The following is a 19,881-nucleotide window of genomic DNA, read 5'->3' on the forward strand; positions in this document are numbered from 1 at the left end:
CGTAAACCCCGAATCCCTAACCCCTAAACCCCTTTGCTATAGTAAATGGTATTTAAAAATCTCAAATTAACTATCTTAAACACTATTTCAAATCCTCAATTTCCTATAATATTTATTATTTACTACGATATTTGTTAAATTATTTTTTTGTGAAGTTACAAAACTATACTTGTTGAAATACTTTGAAAATTATTCAAAAGAGATGGAAAAAAAAAAGATGCAGTGGAAAATACATCCACGTATATTTTCACAATTTCAAAATTAATTTGACTAAATACAATTTAATTTAGTCAAACCCTAAACCCTAGACCCGTAAACCCCTAAACAAACTCTTTTGTGAATGATATCTTTGCGCCTATAGCTCCTTTGACCGGAGTTATCCCCTTTCCTCTCATACTCTACTAGACTCTATAAACTCCTAATACTAGGATTTTCATAATTCGAGATCCGAACAAGGAGTTAGCTATTTTAGTCAACTCCCTTCCTTGCAAATCTGGACCCAAACACCCCAACATGGTAACAAACGACTATAAAAAAAAAAAAAAAAGTAATATCCACAAAAATAGACATGGTCCAAATTCGAAAAATACCTGTTTCTTGGTGATGGAATGGAGGGTTTGAGAGTGATTGTGGTGTCCCCATAGTTAGCAACCATATTGGTGGAGATCAAGTATTTGGTGTAAGTTAACAGAAGGTATGAAGTAGATGTTACATATTGCATATTACTGTCGCTCATTCTGAACAGCAACCCTCCTTCACAAAACGGTAGGGGGGAAGGGGTTAAACTTCATTTTCTTTTTACCATTTTACCGATAATAAAAATAAAAAAGTAGTCGTTGATCATCAAAATAAAAAAAGACATGGAGTGTATTTGGGGCAGGAGAATGATTCTCCGAGAATGATAAAGCAAATGGCGCTGTTGTTGGGGGTTCTTGGCACGGTGTAGGAACTTTAGTTGAACCTTGCTGAAATTTTTGTTAGTTAAACAATTGAAAGCATATTTTTATTTTTACAATAATAGCAGCCATACACACATATATAATAAAAGTTTTACATATTCTTATCTCTTGAATTTATCTTTTCTTAAATAGTACCATATAGAAGAGAAAATATAAAAAGATCGCATGCTCCCTTTTCCTCTTCTTGCTTATAGTTTTGCACGATCTTTACTCTCTCCTTGGTTTTTGATGCATGTCTTCTGCTCTAAATAACATAGAAAATTTTGAAGACATGATATGATTAAATAAAGAAGATTAAGAAGAAAGAAAGAAACTTAAAAGATAAATTAGTTTAGGGCAAAACAATCTTCAAGAAGATCCACCCTTAGAAACACATACCTGAAACCGAAACTTGAAACAGAACCTTGAAACCTTGAACCCCAACAAACGAACCACAAAACCCCCAAACCTTCAAACCCCAAAACTCCTAAACCCAAAACTTGAAACTCCAAACGCTCCATCCCGATGCTCGAAATCACGAACCTCGAACCGATCCATGCACCCTAAACCCCGAAACCTGAAACCCTAAAATCCAAACCCCCAAACCCCAAAACTTCTAAACCCAAAACCTCGAAACCTCAAACTTCAAACCTCAAACGCTCCACCCCGGAGCCTGAAATCACAAACCCCAAATCGATCCATACATCTTAAACCCCGAAACCTAAAACACGAAACCCTAAATCCCTAAAAACCGTAAACCGTAAACAATAAACCCTAAACTTTAGCCCCTAAACCATAAACCCTAAAGTACCCCAAAACCACAAACCTCGAAAGCTCGAAAGCTCGAAAAGTCTAAACCTTGAAACCTAAAACCCCTAACCTCCAAACCCCCAACCCCCAAACCCAAAAACCTCGAAACCTGAAACTTGAAAACCGAAACGCTCTACCCTGAGACCTGAAATCAAGAACTCCAAACTGATCCATACACCCTAAACCCTGAAAACCCCTAAAAACCTAAAACCGTAAACCATAAATCCTAAATTTTAACCCTTAAACCATAAACCCTAAAGTAACCAAAGTACCGTAAACCACGAACCCCGAACCCCAAACCACGAACCCTGAACCCCAAACCCCAATCCCCAATCTCGAAACTCGAACCCTAAAATCCTAAACACTAAACCCTAAAGTACCTTTAACCTCAAACCCCAAACCCCGAACCTTGAACGTCGAACCTCCAACCTTGAACCCTGAAACGAAACCTAAAACCCAAAAACTACAAACCTCGAAACCCAACCCACAAACCTTCCAACCCCCAAACCTCCAAACCCCAAACCCCTAAACCCTGAAAATCGATATCTAAAACCTGTAATCCTAACTTCAAACTTTGTTGGTGGAGATAACAATTTCTATTATTTAGGGAGTATCTATGCATTTTGCATTATGGATTGGTTAGAAATTTTTAGTTTCTTATTATGATTCGAATTACATGCATTTTGGGTATCAAACTTTGATTAATATTGGTCATCGTCTCAGAATCTAATAACACACAACCCTATAACTCTAACCTAAACCCTAAACCCTGAAACCCCAAACGCTCCACCCTGAATCCCAAAATCACGAACACTGAACCAATCCATGCACCTTAAACCTCGAAACCTAAAACCCTAAACCCTAAACCCCTAAAAACCTAAAACCGTAAACCATAAATCCTAAACTTTTAACCCCTAAACCGTAAAACCTAAAGTACCCCGAACCCGAAACCCGAACCCAAAATCCTAAATAATAAACCCTAAAGTACCCCAAACCCCGAACCTTGAACCCAGAACGTGAAACCTATAATCCCAAAACCACAAACTTCGAAACCTCGAAAAGTCTAAACCTTGAAACCCAAAACCTCTATACCCAAACCCAAAACCTTCCAACCCTCAACACCCAAACCTCCAAACCCCAAAACCTCAAAACCTCGAAAAGTCTAAACCTCGAAACCCAACCCCCAACCTCTCAAACCTTCCAACCCTTAACCCCTAAACCTTCCAACACCCAAACCTCCAAACTCCCAACCACAAAACCCCTAAACGCCAAAACTCAAAATCTGAAACCTGAAATCCTAACTTCAAACTTTGTTGGTGGAGATAACAATTTCTATTATTTAGGGAATATCTATGTATTTTGTATTATGGATTGGTTTGAAATTTTAAGTTTCTTATTATGATTCGAATTACATGCATTTTGGGTATCAAACTTTAATTAATATTGGTCATCGTCTCGAAATCTAATAACACACAGCCTTAAAACTCTACCCTCAACCCTAAACCCTGAAACCCCAAACGCACCACCCCAAAGCCCAAAATCACGAACCTCGAACCAGTTCATGCACCCTAAACCCAAAAATTGAAACCGTAAATCCCAAATCCTCTAAACCCCTAAACTCCTAAACCTCAAAACTCGAAATCCGAAATCCGAAACCTGTAATCCTAACTTCAAACTTTGTTGGTGGAGATAAAAATTTCTATTATTTAGGGAATATTCATGGATTAGTTTGAAATATTGAGTTTTTTATTATGATTCGAATTACATGCATTTTGGGTATCAAACTTTGTTTAATATTGGTCATCGTCTCAGAATCTAATAACACCCAGCCCTATAACTCTAACCTAAACCCCAAACACTCCACCCCGAATCTCGAAATCACGAACCCCGAACCGATCCATGCACCCTAAACCAGAAATCTGAAATCGCAAACCATAAATCCTAAACTTTAACCCCTAAATCATACACCCCAAAGTACCCCAAACCTCAAACCACGAACCCCAAACCTCAATCCCGAAACTGGAACCCAAAGTCCTAAACACTAAACCCTAAATACCCCTAACCCTGAACCCTAAACCTCGAACCTCGAACCTCGAACCTTGAACCTGAAACCCTGAAGCCAAAACCACCAACCTCGAAACCTCGAAAAGTCCAAACCTGGAAACCCAAACCGCAAACCTTCCAACCCTCAAACCCCAACCCCCAACCCCCAACCTCAAAAGCTCGAAAACTCTAAACCTCGAAACCCAACCCCTACCTCTCAAACCATCAAACCCTAAACCCAAAACCCTAAACCCAAAACCCTAAACCCTAAACCCCAAAACCACAAAACCCCAAAACCCCAAAACCCCAAAATGACCAAATAATCCTTAAGTGTAAGTTCGTAACTCACAAACTAACAAAAAGTTCAAAATGTGTGAAAATGCACTTTGAGACCTAAAATGGCAACCAAGTATGCAAGTGAAACAAACCTAGTCTTAAACAAATCTAAAATTTGTTCAAACTATGTTTAAGTATCACTTGAACTTTCAGAACGACCTAAGAACGTTTACTTGTAAGTTTGTCACTCATAACCTACCAAAAAATTCAAAAAGTACGGAAAAGAAAAAAACACTACAGGACCCAAAATGGCAACCAAGTGTGCAAGTGCAACAAACTTAGTTCCAAACGAACCTAAAAAGTGGTCAAGGCGTGTCTAAGTATTACTTGGACTTTCAAAACGACCTAACAAAGCTTAAGTGTAAGTTGGTAACCCATAGCCTACCAAAAAGTTCAAAAAGTGTGAAAAGGGCACTTCAAGACCCAAAATGGCAACCAGGTGGGTAAGGTCAACAAACTTAGTTTCAAACCAACCTACAACGAGTTCAAAACGTGTCTCAGTATCACTTGAACTTTTAAAACGACCTAAAAATCTTACGTGTAGGTTCGTAACTCATAACCTACCAAAAAAGTTCAACTAGTGTGAAAAAAGCACTACAAGACCCAAAATGGCAACCAAGTGTGCAAGTGCAATAAACTTAGTGCAAACCAAGCTAAAACGTGCTCAAAACGTGTCTAGGTATTACTTGAGTTTTCAAAATGACCTAGCAAATCCTAAGTGTAAGTTTGTAACTCATAATCTACCAAAAAGGTTGAAAAAAGAATTTCAAGAACAAAAATGACAACCAAGTGTGTAAGTGCAACAAACGCAATCTAGCCTAAAATGTAATCAAAATGTGTGTAAGCATCACTTGAATTTTCAAAACGACCAAACAATGCTTAAAATGTAAGTTTGTAACTCACAACCTACCAAAATTTCAAAAAGTGTGAAAAAAGTACTTCAAGACCCAAAACGGAAACGAAGTATCTAAGTGCAACGAACTTAGTTTCAAGCCATCCTAAAAAGAGGTCAAAACGTGTCTAAGCTTTCAAACCGACCAAACAATACTCAAGCGTAAGTTCGTAACTCACAACCTACAAAAATTTCAAAAAGTGTGAAAAAAAGCACTTCAAGACCCAACATGTCAACCAAATGTGTAACAAACATAGTTCCAAACAAACACAAAATGTGTTTAAAAGGACCTAACAATGCTTAAGTGTAAGTTCGTAACTCATAAACTAACAAAAAGTTCAAAATGCTTGTGAAACAAGTATGCAAGTGAAACAAACTTAGTCTTAAACAAATCTAAAAAATGTGAAAAACAAAACAATGTTTAAGTGTAAGTTTGTAACTCACAACCTACCAAAATTTCAAAAAGTGTGAAAAAAGCACTTCAGGACCCAAAATGGCAACAAAGTGCGCAAATGCAATAAACTTAGTTCCAAACCAATCTAAAAAGTGGTGAAGGTGTGTCTAAGTATCACTTGGACTTTCAAAACGATCTAGCAAAGCTTAAGTGTAAGTTGGTAACTCATAGCCTACCAAAAAGTTCAAAAAGTGTGAAAAGAGCACTTTAAGACCAAAATGACAACCAAGTGAGTATGGTCAACAAACTTAGTTTCAAACCAACCTAAAACGACTTCAAAACGTGTCTAAGTATCACTTGAACTTTCAAAATGACCTAAGAAAGCTTACGTGTAGGTTCGTAACTCATAAGCTACGAGAAAGTTCAAAAAGTGTGAAAATAGCACTTCAAGATGACAACCAAGTGTGTAAGTGCAACAAACTTAGTGTCAAACCAACCTAAAACGTGCTCAAAACGTGTCTAGGTATTACTTGAGTTTTTAAAATGACCTAGAAACTCTTAAGTTCTTCTGCCTTCTCCTTCAACGCTTAGACAGATTGTTGAAATTCTATGTTTCTGCAATGTTTCCCAGAACATGAAACATTCATTATGGAAATAAGTACCATGAATACAAACCGTGAAGAAACAGTAAAAAACAGTCAATACAAGAAGCAAGTGGAAGCTCAGAAGTTTCATATTTCATCAGGAAGATTTTCATTTTGATTGTCTAATATTCAACTCTAATTACATAAGGTGCATTAGTGTAAGCAAAGACGGAAACAAAAGAAACATAACTCACCTTACCGCCTTCTCTAATTGATCCATTTGCATCACGTACACAGTAAACCTGTTGCGTTTGGAACTGTTGAAATTCAATAAAAAGGAGTTAACATCATCTCATCCTACAAAACAAAATCCACAACTATAGAACAAAGACTGTCAGAGCATACAGCTACAATGATAATGGGAGTGCTTCCCATCATCTTGGTCTCTCGTACCTCAACATCTGAAATGTGCAGAATCTGTTTATCATAACAGAAATAATTACTTTTAAGTCATAGAAAAAAGCCTTACATTAATTAGAATACCATCCACCTGTCAAGATGTGTACATACCTCAAACAATAGCCAAAGCACAAGGGGTGTGTTTACGAGTGCTTGTAGCACAAGTAATGCAATTATGAACCCTTCAATATAAAAAAAATGATTAATAATCAAATACTCAGATGTTTTCTTTCACTCTCGTACTATTGTTTAAGTGCTTCTTGGTCAAGCACCTAGACCAAAAGGCTATCTATGAGCGTTTTCTAGTTTCTGAAAAAAGAAATACTCTAATGTGTGGTCGTACTAGCATAAACAGTCATAGATAATTATGAGATGATATCCTTCGTAATGGGATAAGATAATACTTACTATTATTTAGTATTTTCTTTTATTTAATTGAAGAAATAATTGGAAAATAAAACAGAAAGTACAAAAATGAGTAATAACCCCCAGTAAAGACCGGTATGATTCAATTCAACATTTTGTTTGGTCTCTCGACATGATGATAATTTTTACCTAGAGTGCTTCTAGGCCATAATGCAAATATTAACACGTGACAGAGTTCCCACATATGACTTTATTCTCTCATTGTTGCCCATTATGTAAAGTTGTCGATGAAACACCAGCCAGTTTATCATTTGCCATTTTGCTGAAAAATTTAGGAAGCAGATCATCTCTCCTTTGGTTAATCTGCCGCCCTACCAAACAAGATTATGAACCTTCTTTTATGCACCCTCACTGGCACCCTTTACTGACTTTAAAAGAATTACGTGGATGCATCTTATTCGGAAATTTTTACAGATTCGCATGGAAGGAACAGGAACAATCGCCTCCTTAGTGAAAAGGCAGGCCTTAAGATAGGTTTCTTATTCCTTTTAAAATATAATCTATCCTGCTATGACTTAGTGCAATTTTTCATGTTTCTATAGCTCTTCCAATCTCTATTCTTGCATCTCTTCTGACTGATTGGAGAAATCTCTTGTAAACTCTATTCGCGTGGGTGTTTCACCAAACCTTTTGTAAATTTCATACATCAATAAAATTACTTCTTATAAAAAAAAATAAGGGGAAGAAACTACGTTTTAGAGACAAATGGCTCTAAAGCACACACAAACATTCTCCATCTCACTATCTATCTGCCCTATTTCCAATTTAATCCAGCATTCATTTGGGGTTATTGTAGGTTCATATTTAGAAATAGTCATTCATGTTGTGATGCAAAATCCCTTTTATGTATCTAAAACTAAAATCACGAAAATCATCGTGGACATGTAGCACAACAAACTAAATTTCCACGGGAAGCCTTTGCTAACAAAATGGTAGACAATAATTACTCAAGCAAGAGAGAAGGACTATAATTAATTAACAGAAGTACAAATCAATCTAGGTGCACAACCACCAAGCAAGAGAGAAGGAACAATAAACTTCAATAACAAAAGAAAGGTAGTATCCAGACTATCCTTACTTGTTATCGAAGAAGATACCTTGGCTTCGGTAAGCCCGATGCTCTGTCATACAACGTTCATTTACCTCAGTACTGCAATGTTTCTTCAAAGTTTGGGAATCTACCTAAAACATAAATATATATTACAACTTGAAAACCTCCATGTCAGAAACTTTACTTTAATTATCAAACTAGATGCTATGCAAGAATTAGTTAGCAGAAATACAACATAAATAGTAATGATATTCTTTGGGGAGTGGATAAAAGTATCTTTCATCTTCGAAATAAGCTTAGCAGTTAGCATTAACCTTTATATTTTGATTACTTCTTAAACTTCATCCACGAAATATGGTAAAGAGAAAGACCTAATCCATAATGCTAAAGAGGAAAAGACCAAGTCAGATTCCTTTATTCAAACAGGTTAGTATCACAGCTCCAAAGGAAAAAACTTACGGATCTCTACGATGAATTTTCTTGAATGTGAAAAATAAGATCGATAAATAAAACTTTTGGCTACAATTAGCCACAGAAACATAAAGTTGTGACATGAAAACAAAATCTAACAGATAATTAACTATACAGTTTGTAGGCAAAATACCAAATAGCCCATAATCAAGATCACAACTCAAGCAGACAATAATGTGTAGTTTATCATTTCCAACTAAATAATTCAATAATACATAAGGTCAAATGGCCAAATAATATGGCCTTTCACATAAATACTTGCTCCTGATTTTTTTGAACGATAATGTTATCACTTGTCTCCCACGTTTCACGAAGGCGCCCTCAACCATCTATCAATTCCAATATAAGAAAATTATTTTACATATTATATTAAACATTGAAAATTCTTTTACATATGATTTTTTTTTTTTACGTATTCCTATTGAAGAATCTCATTTGAGCATTTTATGCTCAATTTGACTTGAAAGAAACAACAGACTTTCAATTAGAAGTAAGCAAGATGCCAAGTTTTTTTGAACAACTGTTTTTTTTTTTTTTTTTGCTTTAACTTGTTGTAAATTGGAGATGTTTTCCATAACTACTTCGGCTTGGAGCTCTCCTTATGTAATTTCAAGAAATAGATAAAATCCAAGTTAAACTAGATAAGTAGAAAAGATATAATCTCTCTAGTGGAGGTCGGGGCACACTTTGTAAGTCAGTTTTTTCCTATATACCTACATATTATATGTCTATATTCTTAATGCCAAAAAAGATGATTCATAAAGTGATTAATTGGAAGGTGGTGTCTTGCTCGCAAGAGGATGACGGACTCGACGTCGATGGTGTAAAGTTGAAAAAATGCAACCTTCTTGCTAAATGGGTATGGAGATTTATAAATGAAAAGAATTCCCTTTGGGCTAAAAAAGTGGTGAAGAGTATCCATGGAGAAAGTTAATTTGGATGGCATACTAAAGGAATTGTCACTTGCAGTCTCCATAGTCCCTGGATTAGTATTTCGAGATGCTAGCTTCAAGTGGATTCCTAGGCATTCATCAAGTTCGGTGATGGTTGAAGAATAGCATTTTGGAATGATTCTTGGGCAGATGTTTCTTTTCCAAGATTGTTTCGATTGTCTTTGAACTCTAATAATGGAGATGTAAAGAAGTTTTGGGACTCTTCCACTACTTCATGGGCTCAAAATTTCAGTAGACTTCTAAAAACTTCAGACTAGATGGAAGGAAACACCAAGGGAGAGCTAACAACAATGCAGCTTTGTTGAAAAAAATATCCCTCCCAAGTCATCCTTCGATCTTGAGTGAGTGACTAGAACCAGAATATTTCATAAGAACTTTAGAGGGCCAAAATAATAAAAGCATTCGTCGAACCTCATGTGATCCACTAAAACAAACCTAAAAGATAATTGGCTGAAAAACCAAGATCAAGTTATTCTATACTCAAACCAAAGTAGTTCCACATTGCTCAACAATTGACTTCAAGCGATCTGGAACTTCACATTGTCGAGCTTGTGAGGGAAATAAAGAGACTTGTTTCTCAGTAATTAAATCCTCCCTTGTCTGAAAGCGGTATTAAGATCAGATTCTAGAGGATCCTTAATTGACTGATCAATGTTTACAATGAGTAGTGGAGGCACTTTTGATTCAGATTTTACCGAAGGAGCTCAAGGTATCGTGCAATGTGATCGATTTTCTTGGGACACATAAATAAATCTAACGCCAATTGAAACATAAGGACTAGTATTTGGAGCATGATATTTCTTCCTATCTCTACATGTAAAGATCACAAGAAAAATAAGAATTTCACAAAATAACAGAAAACAAAATTAGACAAAATCAGGGCATGGCCGAGGATGAGATTAGAGATGAAGCGGTGATTAGTATTTATTGAGAATGGGAGAAAAGTAGAATGTCAAACCAATCCAAGAACATACCTCACAAATCTTCGGAGAGACGATCGTGGTCAAAGCAGTGGTTGTGGTCGAGGATGAGATTAGGGATGAAAGGATGTTACGAAAGGTATATCAACAAGAAGAAGGATAAAACAACAACATCCTGTCAAAAATCACTTAATGTGATTGAGATCTTTTAACATGACTGCTTGCGAACTAAAGAAAAATTTAGAATGTGACTGAGAACTTTTAGCACAACCGGGCAGCATCTTCAATAACAGAAAAACATGCATAATGTAGGAAGACAGCAGATTTAAAATTATGACAGTGTATTTATGAATGTCAGGCGATACATTAATGTTCCAAAATTCAACCAAAGTATGGGATGAAAGATATACAAGAATCTTCCATGATAAGGGCAAGACCAGGATATCCTTATCCAAAAGAAAGAAAAAAATAATCAACCAAAGTAAATTCCATGTATGATTGGAAATTATGGCCAAGGCGAAGGATGAAGTGGAGAATAGAAGGAATATTGAGCAGGGTACGACTTACCATTAGCTTAGATCAAAACCAGCATCCGCATTTATGGCATAAAGAAATTTGTTTGCCAGCTGCTCCTTGCTGCATTGATCACAAATCATAGAGTTGTGAAAATGAAAACTTATGCAAGTTTTTTTTATCCTTTTTAGAAAAGATGTATATGTTTTAGTTCATCCACAAATCAACAGACTTAATAAACTGATGTAATTCAAGTTGGACTTAGTTTTTCACAATGAATTCTCCACCAATAGTGGCTAAGAGATGGAGTATATATTGAGGATTGTAAGTAGTTACAAGTAGTTGAAATAACTGTTTTTATGAAACAGTTTTAATTGCAGTCTTAACAGCTAAACAGTTTAATTATTTAAACTGTTTTACTAACTAACTACAGCTGTTTAGCCATGGCATTCTATATTACATCATTCCACCCCCTAGCATGGAACTCGACCCGAGTGACTTAGTTGACAAGGCAGAAATCATCTGGGGCATAGTACTGTTTCAGGTCTGCCACGTTAAAAATAGGATGAATGTGCAAGTCTGGTGGTAGTTCAATTCTGTAAGCGTTATCTCAAATCTTTTCTAGGACACGAAATGGTCCTAATTGTCTGTCTTTCAGTTTGTGTTCCAGTTGGAAATCGAATTTTTCTGAGGTGAATCATTACTAAGTCTCCCTCAGTAAAGGTAGCTTGTCTTCTCTTTTTGTCTGCTGCCTTTTTGTAGGACTGAGTTGATTCTTTTAGGTGGTTATGGACTTCTTCGTGTAAATTCTGAATCTTTTCTACCATCTTTTCTGCTTCTGAGCTAGTGTCAATAGTTGTGGGGAGTGATGCTAGGTCAAAGGTTGTTAGTCTTGGCTGTTTTGTGTATACGACCTCAAATGGACATTTGCCGGTTGATCTATTCTTCATATTGTTGAAGGCGAATTCTGACTGTGCAAGAGCTAAGTCCCACTGTTTTGGTTTGGATCCACTAAGACAGCATATTAAGTTGTCGACAGTTCTATTTGTAACTTCTGTTTGGCCATCTGTTTGAGGGTGTGATGTTGTGCTATATTTCATTCAAGGTTGTGTCAAATTTGCTCCATAATGTCTTCCAGAAATGGCTTAGGAACTTGACATCCCGATTAGAAACAGTGGTCTTTGGTACTCCGTGCAGCCGAACTATCTCTCGACAGAATAAATTAGCTATGTAGGTGGCATCATTTGACTTCTTACAAGCCACAAAGTGTGCCATTTTACTGAATCTGTCGACTACAACCATGACTCAGTCATACTGCCTTTGAGTTTTTGGTAATCAGAGCCCGAAATCAATTGATAGATCTTCTCAAATGGAAATTGGGGTAGGTAATGGTGAGTACAGGCCTGCGTTTATACTTGAACCTTTAGCTCTTTGGCAAATAGGGCACCTTTTAATAAAGTTGTTACAGTATCTTCTTAATTAAGGCCAGTAGTAGTCTCTCTAAAGATTATTTCAAAAGTTTTATCCTGCCCGAAGTGTCCAGCCAATCCTCCTGAATGAGCCTCTTTTAGTAGTGCTTCTTAGAAGTGATGTGTGTGGGATACACAACTGATCTCCTTTGAATAGATATCCTTCCATTATATGGAAGTCTTCCGCCTTGGTGTAGTGGCTGCATTTGGTCCATGTCATGGCGAAGTCAACGTCTTCCCCATATAGGTTAGGTAAGTGTTTGAATGCCTCGATCTCCATGGATAGAATAGTGAGTAAGGAGCTCTTCCTGGATAGTGCATCTGCCACCTTGTTCTCCTTACCATTTTGGTGCCTAATGACAAAGTCGAACCTTTGTAGGAAGGAGATCCATCGTGCGTGCATCCGAGTAATATTCTTTTGTGACTAGAGATCTTTCAAAGAGAAGCGGTTCGTTAGGAGTACAAATTCCCTGCATAGGAGGTAATGTTCCTACTGTTTGAGTGCTCGGACAAGGGCATAAAGCTCTTGTTCGTAAGTGCTCCAGGACTGTCTTGTTGTGCTCAACTTCTTACTGAAGTATTCAATAGGGTGGCCTTGCTCTGTGATAACTCGGCTCCAATTTCGGTTCCGCAAGCATCAACAGCTACTTCAAAGGGTGATGCGAAGTTCGACAACTGTAGAATAGGGCTGGAAGTTAGTCTTCTTTTTATCTCTTCAAAGCTCTGCTGTTGCTCTTCGTTCCACTTATAGTTCCCTTTCTTTAGGCAGTCGGTTAAGGGGGCCACTATTGAGCTGAAGTTTCTGATGAATCTTCTGTAAAAGGATGCCAAGCCAAGGAAGGCTTGTACCTCCTTGATGGAGGTTGGTATTGGCCAAGACTTTATGGCTTCTGTCTTCTTTGGTTCCATACCTACTTTTCCTTCTTTGATTACGAAGCCGAGAAAGACAATTTCCTTGGTGAGGAATGTACGTTTCTTTGGATTAATGTACAGTTCAGTTTCGGCCAGGACTTGGAACAATTTTCTTAAGTGCTGAATGTGGTCTTCAGTACTATTGTTGTACAAGAGGATGTCATCAAAGTAAACCACTATGAACTGGTTTAGAAACGAGCACCTGGTTCATCAACCTCATGAAGGTGCTCGGTGCATTGGATAAGCCAAAGGCCATCACCAACCATTCAAATAACACATGGACCATCAAGACGACTTTTTGTGATGCTGAGTTTCAAGCCAGACGTGAGAAAGGGCTCTGCTTTTGTTGTGAGGAAAAATTTTGTGCAGGCCATAGATGTAAGGTGAAGGATCAGAAGGAACTCAGAGTGTTAGTTGTTCAAGCAAATGGGGAGGAATTGGAAGTAGTGGAAGAGGATGATCGTACAGAGGAACTTGAGGTAAAAGCTATTGAACTTGATATAGAACAAAAAGAACCAGTGATAGAATTGTCATTAACTTCATGGAACACCGGATTAAATGCGATATCAAGTGCTGCTTGATTATCACACCACAATTTTGCTGGTGTGGTGATTTCAAATCCCAACTCAACAATAGTAAAAAAGTTGATATATCCAAATCAATTTGATATATCCAATTCACACAAAAACTGTGCAATTGCTCTATATTTTTTATTATGCACTTGAATGTGACACCACATTTTGTTTCTTACTTTTCCAAGACATCAAATTGCCACCAACAAAAACAAAATATCCTGAAGTTGATCTTTTGTCTTCTTTAGATTTTACCAATTAACATCTGAGAAACATTCAATATTAGTATGACTATAATCCTTATATAATAAAATCATGCCCGAGAGCAGCCTTCAGATAACACTGAATCATTCCAAAGCAGCTGAATGATCAACTTTAGGGCATGACATACACTGGCTCATAATACTCACTAAATAGGCTATGTCGAGTCGATTCGCTGGAAGGTAATTAAGTTTTCCCTCTAACCTCCTATATCTTTGAAGATCTTTCAACAATTCTCCATCTTTTGTGAGCTATAAGTTAGGCATCGTTGGGGTACTACATGGCTTGGCACCTACCTTCCATGTTTCAGTCAACAAGTCCATATTTTCTCTGTGATAATAGTATTGCTTTCTTGCCTGTTTTTACCTCAAATTCCTAGGAGGTATTTCAACATGCTCAAATCTTTTATTTGGAATTGGCAATAGAGAAAAGTCTTCAGGGACTGGACATCTAAAGCATCATCACCAACAACCACAATTGCATCAACATATACTACGATTAGGATCACCCCACTCTCGGATCTTTTAAAAAAGATTGAATGATCTAACGTGCTCTTTTGCATTCCAAAACTTTCGATCACCTTAATAAATTTTCCAAACCAAGCCTGTGGACTATGTTTTAGTCCATCCAAAGATTTACAAAGGCGACACGCCTTTCCATTCTTCCCCTGAGCAACAAACCCTAGTGGTTGCTCCATATACACCCCTTCTTGAGGATCACCATGAAGAAATGTGTAAGGACCCTAGATAGAAAAATAGTGGATTATTAGGAGAAAATGAAAATGGTTGTTAGTAAGGTCATATAGTAAATAGATGGTAAGTTGGTTAGTTCTTTTTGTTATAAATAGTGGGAGAGGGGTTGGAGAGAGGTGTGAAGAATTTTGAGAAAGTTTTCCTTGTAAGGGAACCTTAGGAGAGTCTAACCCTCTCAAAAGGCTAGGGTTACTTGTTACTTGTTATTAAGATCTTCTAATATATATTTCATGTTTGGATGTATTTTAAGTATTCTTGAGTTCATCTTTTCTCCTTGAGGTAATCCTTGTTAGGTGGGATCCTAACAAATTGGTATCAGAGCCGTAACATCTTGGGGATGACACGGGCTTGGATGCAAAAACAAATGGAGGAGAGGTTGGAGAAGAATGAGAAGGACATTAGGGAACTTAAAGATGTAACTTTGGAGTTGTCCAAAAGCATCGAAAGGCTGGCAGAGGAATTACGAGAAAACAATGTTAGTTGCCGACGGGAAGAATCTGCTACGTCGGAGGGATCGGTGTTGAAAATGAAAGGAAAGATGGAAGAAGACTCGACCGCAGTTGAGAGAGGGACTTGGGAGCAAGCACTTAAATGGGCTGCTAATTGCAAACTTGAGGTGGATGAGAGGGGAGAAACTCCATGGACATGGGAGCATATGCAGAAATGGATTGTGGATTGCAAGGCAAAAAGAATAGAGAGGAGTGCTAAAACAATACATCAAACGCTTTCTGAAGGGCTGCAAAGAGATAAAGAAAGAGCGGAGAAGAAACTAGAAAAAATTAAAGTTGAAGAAAAACAAAAATGGAACAATGACTTGAAGATGAAGGAATCGAAGAACGACCATGAAAAAGATGAAGGGAAGAGGAAGCCAAATCTAACTATGTATTCCCATGGCCGACGACTAAGGGTGGGGTGGTCAGAGACAAACACTTGGTGGAAATGGAAACACCGAGCAGAGAAGGCGGAAGCATGGGAAAGGAGGCAAACACTATGGATGAGAAGGAAGGCAAAGAAACGATTGAGGAAGCGATCATTGATACTTGGTGGTAGTGAAGAAAACAAAAAGAAGAATCAAACAGTACCTATGTGGAACAAGTCGACCTGGATACGATCTGTGAAAATAGAAGAAACGGCTCATTGGAGTGGCAACATTGAGAGGTTGATCATATATATAGGCCAAGATTTTGTTGAGGTACGTTACTTTCCTTGCCTTTCTTTTGTGGCATGCGAGTTATATCAAAGTAGGGAAGGGATGAGGAAGCTAGGCAATGAAGAAGATGAATAAAGGAATTTCGAAGGTCATCGGAGTAAGATAGAATGGGTAACGACAAGGAAGAAAATGGCAATGGAATTAGTACAGGGATCATAGAGAGGCTGGCGAATGGAAACATATTGGGTTGTGACAGAAAATCGAGGCGGGGATGAACAGAAACCGCGGCGGAGGAAAGATTCTGAGTCGGTCACCGGTGGCCAAAAAAAGAAGAAGATGGATTGTCGAAAAGTCCAGTTACAGGAAGAGGAGATGGAGACAGGGTGCGTTGGAGGTAGTCGACCTAAGGCACAAAGGGAGTTTGTCGGAACGCGGATAGCAACGAGGCTGCAAGTGAGATCGGAAATTGTCGGGAAGAATGCTTTGATATTTGCAGAGGGAGTGAGCAGCTACGGACAAAAAGATTTCGAGTGAGGCGGGGGAAGATTTCTTGAAGAAAAACGATTCTTCAACCCACGTGAAGCGTCAGACGTTAAGGCGAAAAATTAGAGACAATAGTAGTTATGATTTGTTTAGTGGGCTGAAATTAAATGAAAAGGGCCAGATTTTCTCAAATGGGCTTGGCTTAGGTGGAGAAATTGGGGATCAAATTCCTAATAAATGGCCAGGAAAACAAAGTGGAGGCTAGGAGAAGGATTGGCACATGCAAACCTCAATGGTTAAAGTATATCACGTGGGATGGAAATTAGGGAAAGAATTTAATCAAAAGTGGGCCAAAATGTTGCTTTTTGGGCTGATTGCAAAAGTAAGGGATGAGGCCCATTATACCTCAAAGAAAAATAAATTGACGGCTTTATCTAAGGAAGTGGAAATCCTATTGGAATATGGATGGTGGGCCAAACATGAGATGATAACAAAGAAATACAGCCTTCATAAAGAAAGAAAGGAAATTAATGTGCTTGAATTTGCTAAATTCATTGAGACCCATTTGTTAGTGTGGCTGAAATGTAACTTGAAAATGGATAGGAATTGCCTGAAGCTCATTGGTAATTCTAAGAAAGATGGTGTATGGGCCGTGAAATTGATTTGGGGATGGGGTCATAAAGTTAATTGTGGGCTTAGCCCATTAGAGAGGAAGAGCTTCAAATTAAAATGCAAGTGGCATGGAATTAGGCTCAGGGAATGGCAGTTGGTTAATTGGGATCACTTTCCGTGTGAGAAGAATGAAGATTGGGGAAGTTCTTGGAGTCTAAAGGGTTGGATGCATGCAAGTGTAATTATTACAACCCAATAGAATTTCAAGGCAAAGCTGAATAAAATTTCTTCCGAGATGGCAGGGGTATGGTAGAGAGTTCAAGGTTTGTAGTTTGTAAGCACACCTTGAGGACAAGGTGTCTTCGAAGGGCGGAGTAATGTAAGGACCCTAGATAGAAAAATAGTGGATTATTAGGAGAAAATGAAAATGGTTGTTAGTAAGGTCATATAGTAAATAGATGGTAAGTTGGTTAGTTCTTTTTGTTATAAATAGTGGGAGAGGGGTTGGAGAGAGGTGAAGAATTTTGAGAAAGTTTTCCTTGTAAGGGAACCTTAGGAGAGTCTAACCCTCTCAAAAGGCTAGGGTTACTTGTTACTTGTTACTAAGATCTTCTAATATATATTTCATGTTTGGATGTTTTTTAAGTATTCTTGAGTTCATCTTTTCTTCTTGAGGTAATCCTTATTAGGTGGGATCCTAACAAAATGCACTTTTAATATCAAGCTGATGTAAAAAAGTTGGAAACAAATATTGAACCTCTCCTCTCCTCTCACCCACCCTCTTCTCTCTTCATTCCGGCCACACCTTCTCACGGTGACGTCGACGGCAACGCCAAACCCGGGGAGTTACAACTCCATCTTTTTCAGAAATGGAAGTCAAAAGTTGAAAAATGGTAGACACTTTCTACTGTATCTAGTTCGAAAAGGGGAGGTTCAATATTGAAGATGTAGACTTCCAAAAAATCCTCACTTTATCCAAGATCCAATTAGAGTGGTTCATTGATTCAATAGATGTTCTTGTAAAAGAACCAAACTGGAAGTTTTTCAACAAATATGCGAGTGATGAAACCGAAACAACAAAGCTATCCAAATTCTGAACCCCATCTGATTGGTTTCTGAGGTGTGTTGCTCGAAACTTCTCTGGAATACAATCCTTCATCCATCTACTCATGAGAAACCAGACAAGGTTGGGTCTCCTTCCTCAACATGATCAGGTCCTTTTTATTGACTCATAATTACACCTCCTTTTCAAAAATATCAAGCTGATGTAAAGGCCAGTGACTGATTGAAGTTAGTGAAATAAACAACCTCACAAATGTCATTTTTACTACTCGAGAAAAAGTATCAGCATAGTTAACGCCATGTTTGTGCGTAGCCTTTCACTACAAGGTGTACTTTTAATTGAGCGACAAAACCATCAGGATTAACTTTAATTGTAACCACCCATTTGCAACTGATATACTTTTTTCGTGCAGGGAGAGAAACTAAATCCCAAGTACAATTATCATCTAAAGTAATCATCTCCTCCACCATTGCAACACACCAACCAAGATGAGAATAGGCTTAATGATACAAACTCTAATGATGCAATGAAAGAACATGCAGAAGACAACTAATGGTTATATGAAACAGAAGAGGAAATAAGATGAGCACACTTAAGTTTACCTTTACGAAGAGCAATAGGAAGATCATCACTCATTTCTGGATCCAATGACGAAGAAGCCTTAGGGGTAGGGCATGGAATTGAAGAAGGTTGTCGTCGATCATAGACTTCAGTGATGGGTTGACAAATAGAAGTAAACACACGTGAAGATGAACCACAAAGAGGATTAGAAGGAGAGATAACATTGTAGATAAAGAAATCATCCTTTGACTCTTGATACTCCCTCGACTCATATTCGAAGAGAAAGAAGGTGAGGAATAAAAGGAGGAATGTTCAAAGAACACGAGAATAACCAAAAAGATATATTTTAAGGTCTTTGGATCCAACTTTGTATGTTGAGGCCGAACGTCTTGGACAAATCAAGTATAACCAATTATTTTGGGTGGAATGAGAAACAAATGTTGTTTGGGGCATAAGATACAAAAAGGTATCTCACCCTTAAAAATGGAAGAGGGCATGCAATTTGTTAAGAAACGGGCTATGGAAACATCAGCCCAAAAAGAAATTGGAAAATTCATTTGAAACATTAGGACTAGTGGTTTAAAAAGGATGACGATTCTTTCATTTTGCAAACCCACTGACTTCATGAAATTAATAAATAGAAGTGTGAAAGTAACATAGACATGAATATATAAGCTAGAGCAAAGGCATGACTACTATACCTGACTACCATTAACATAGCGCTAAAAGAAATTGTAATTTTCTTTTTCATTCAATATGTAATTTGACGTAATAGTAATAGTAATTCCTCTTTCAAACAACCACTTTTTTTTTTCAACAAAGAGGACAAGGCTTATGATCCCTAAATCGTTAGCAATTAAGATGCAGCAAATAAGGTAGCTAAGATGCAGAAAATAAGAAAACACCCCAAATCACTACAGTGCATAAGAAATCTATCACATAAGCACAAAGATAAATACTGAGAGTATTAGTTGAAACTTAGCAAACACAAACAGGGCAAACTATTATTTAACGTGCTAGTTTAAATATATATCTAAACTAAACTACACAAGTATTTCAAACTGGCAAAACTAAAATTAGGTTTATAGAAACAACGTGTCCTCATCCTTTCTCCTAAGGAATGCTATTCATTATGATTTTATCTTTTGAGTTTTAAAAATATGCTATTTATTATTCATATCTTTTCTCGTGCTATCTAGAAGCTAACCAAACAACATAGAGAAAGTACATTTGTATCACTAATCAATATTTGAAAT

General features: G+C 37.4%; 1 protein-coding gene and 1 long non-coding RNA gene across 9 annotated transcripts in view; both read right to left on the bottom strand.

The window, feature by feature from the left end:
- LOC116403313 (sphingoid long-chain bases kinase 2, mitochondrial-like) overlaps window positions 1–19,881 on the bottom strand; it is a 69,974-nt gene that overhangs the window by 33,862 nt on the left and 16,231 nt on the right. The window lies entirely within an intron of this gene.
- On the bottom strand, window positions 944–19,332 carry LOC116403317. Of its 2 annotated transcripts, none has more exons than XR_004216010.1 (6): window positions 18,667–19,332; window positions 7,961–10,913; window positions 6,568–6,638; window positions 6,403–6,474; window positions 6,252–6,314; window positions 944–1,198 (listed from the first exon to the last, which is right to left on the bottom strand). It is a non-coding gene; the product is annotated as an uncharacterized LOC116403317 (long non-coding RNA). The 2 variants fall into 2 exon arrangements; XR_004216009.1 differs by having other exon boundaries at window positions 944–1,203.

The sequence above is a fragment of the Cucumis sativus genome, chromosome 4, assembly GCF_000004075.3.
Source record: "Cucumis sativus cultivar 9930 chromosome 4, Cucumber_9930_V3, whole genome shotgun sequence".
In the NCBI taxonomy this organism is placed as follows: domain Eukaryota; kingdom Viridiplantae; phylum Streptophyta; class Magnoliopsida; order Cucurbitales; family Cucurbitaceae; genus Cucumis; species Cucumis sativus.